Raw genomic sequence first — 2,518 nt, 5'->3', positions numbered from 1 at the left:
GAAGGGTGTGTATCCAGGAACAAGTTATCACGAAGTAAACTAAAATTGTATCCACAGCCTCTAATTTAACCTGCAGTAGGTTAACACTTTGCATGCGTTCCTACCCAGCTATAAATGCATGGTAGCTTTCCTCTCACTAATAAATTCATGGTAAGGCAGGATAGGAAGATGTTGTCTTTGCTCTGTAGTGACTAAAGAGCAGACAACTCTGTAACTGCACCATTGGCATTTTATTGCTGCACTCTGAGATACTGGGAGGGCTAAAAAGATACAAGTGCATGTAATTACCATGCATGCAAACAGAACAATTGTATGCATTGATGAGAATCGTTATCTATAAAGGACAGCAGGTAAGTATGCCGGTTGCACTCCATTTGTACATAAAATGTCACCAATGATGTAGTCAGGTATACTTCTGCAAATAGACCTTGAGTCTTGCTTTGAATCAATTCTCTTTTTTGCATTCTTTTGACAATGTTTTGTTTTAATTGTATAAGGTGATTTCTGTACTTATGCCTCCCATCTAAACTGTTTCCATCCTCTTGATCATCACAGCTAACATCACAGCCATTACATTTTGTCAGGAAACCCTTATGGAAAACTACTCTGTTACCTCAAAAAGAGTATTGGATATAATTTACCACTGTGAGGTATCTGATTATGCCTATGTTACTCACCAATGAGATCTCGGCTTGGTCTGAAAATCTGAATGATGTTCTAAACTAGCACTGATCTATTCACTTAGTAGTGAATTTCTCTTCTTAGAAATCCCTTCAAACCTGCAAAATCAAAATTATAATGCAATCAGCAAGTCTCTGGCATTAAAAAATAAAAATAAAAATATACTTGCAGAAGTCAAAATAAATGCAATAGAGTCAAAAAGACAGTATGGCCAATGCAGCATAAAAGATGCTTTAACTTTGCTTTAAATAAGACCCAGTAGTAGTTGCTCTAGACTTTAAGATCTGCATGTTTTCAGGTGCAGTTGGAGGGAGAGGGTTGCCTCTAAACATTTAGAAGCAGAAGACCTAAAGGTAACAGAGAAGTCCAGAAGGCTCTCTGCATGGTTATGGAGAACTACAGTGCAGAATCTGTCGAAAAGGACAACAAGCAGTAACACTGAGGTACATCTTCATTACAGTGCTTAGCCTGAGCAAGCCCTGTCGTTATTAAGTTTCCAGCACTGTGTCACACAGTCTGGAAAGGAGGATGGGTGAAGGTGGTGCAGCTGTAAGTCTTGGGCCACCCTCCAGAACAGCTCTGGCAGGAGGGCTGGTGGATGGAGTTGAATCATTGCATGCTGGTGGCATGGCTTTCTTCAGCAAACATCCTCCGGTTTCTAAGCAGCTTTGGTTTCCTTTGGTAGCTCTGGCTGCAGGAAGGTTGAAGCCACTTACACCGACTTCCTCCCCAGACAGACAGCCTGTCTGTAAGGCTCTGTGCCAGCATTCATGCTGGCACATGGGTTCTGCCTCTAGTCAGTAGGATTTTGTTACTAATGCATTTGTAAGGCTGATACCATTAGTACTTAAGTTACTGTCATGCTTGTTATGGAAGCTGTATTTGTTTGCTCCTATGCTAAAAAGCAGAAACAGAAAGGGGACTTTTTTTCATGTCATGTAGTGAGAAGTGGAAACCGAAACTTAAAAACTTTTCCCTAATGTTCTGTCCCACTGTGCTGCTTTAACCATAGTGGCTGACACGAACAGAGAACTTGGACCAACCTGCATTTCTCCTTGTCTCGCAAACTGACCAAGTTCCACATTCAGCTGTGAGGTTGTCTGTGTATACATGCTGCGAGACCAAACTGTTAGCTAATCGTCTGCTCTGGAATCTGTCTGACAAAGGAGAAGAGTAGTGAGACATTTTCCTTTTGTAATCTGTTTAAGTAAACGAAATTTAATCTGTTCTTGGCCAGTTTTAAAGATCAAATCATGAAAGCCTGGAATAGTCCAGTTGTATACATTTCTCTTGGAAAGTATCTGCTTCAGCTTTCCTCTTCGTTAAGCAGGTCTGAGACCTCCATTAGAGAATAGTTTATTCCCAGCTTTATTTAATATTTTTCAAATGTGCTGTGTTTGTATACATAAAGTCCCACTGTCTCAGCTCTCAAGGATTATCTGAGGACAAGACAGCGAATGTCTACTGGAAACCAGGCAGATTGTTTTCCTGATAACGTTGTAGGAACAGGAAAATTTTCTGTGGAAACCAGCTTATTAAATTAGTTGTGTCCCTTTTCCTTTTGTAAGACTATTCTCATTTTTTTGTTTGTTTTTCTTTATTTTTTCCTTAGTAGTGGATTGTTTAAAAGTTAGTTCATTATTCAGCACACATTACAAGCAAATGTGTTTAACTTCTGATGTCTTAGGGAAGTTTGTTCACTTTATCATTTCTGTGATGATCACTACCTGCATGCACTAATTCTACTGTACAGTTTCTGTTCCTGAACATGAGCCAGCAGTGTGCCCAAGTGGCCAAAAAGGCCAATGGCATCTTGCCTTGTATCAGAAATAGTGTA

The 2,518-nt window shown here is 39.9% G+C and overlaps 1 long non-coding RNA gene across 1 annotated transcript; it reads left to right on the top strand.

Moving 5' to 3' along the window:
- The first annotated feature begins 534 nt into the window (after window positions 1-534).
- LOC118161090 lies at window positions 535-2,236 on the top strand. Its single transcript, XR_004747845.1, has 2 exons — window positions 535-650; window positions 980-2,236. It is a non-coding gene; the product is annotated as an uncharacterized LOC118161090 (long non-coding RNA).
- Window positions 2,237-2,518: the final 282 nt, after the last annotated feature.

This window comes from Oxyura jamaicensis, chromosome 2 (genome assembly GCF_011077185.1).
Source record: "Oxyura jamaicensis isolate SHBP4307 breed ruddy duck chromosome 2, BPBGC_Ojam_1.0, whole genome shotgun sequence".
NCBI lineage: Eukaryota > Metazoa > Chordata > Aves > Anseriformes > Anatidae > Oxyura > Oxyura jamaicensis.
Note: the sequence above shows the minus strand (reverse complement) of the source record. Positions and strands in the feature narration are given on the sequence as shown.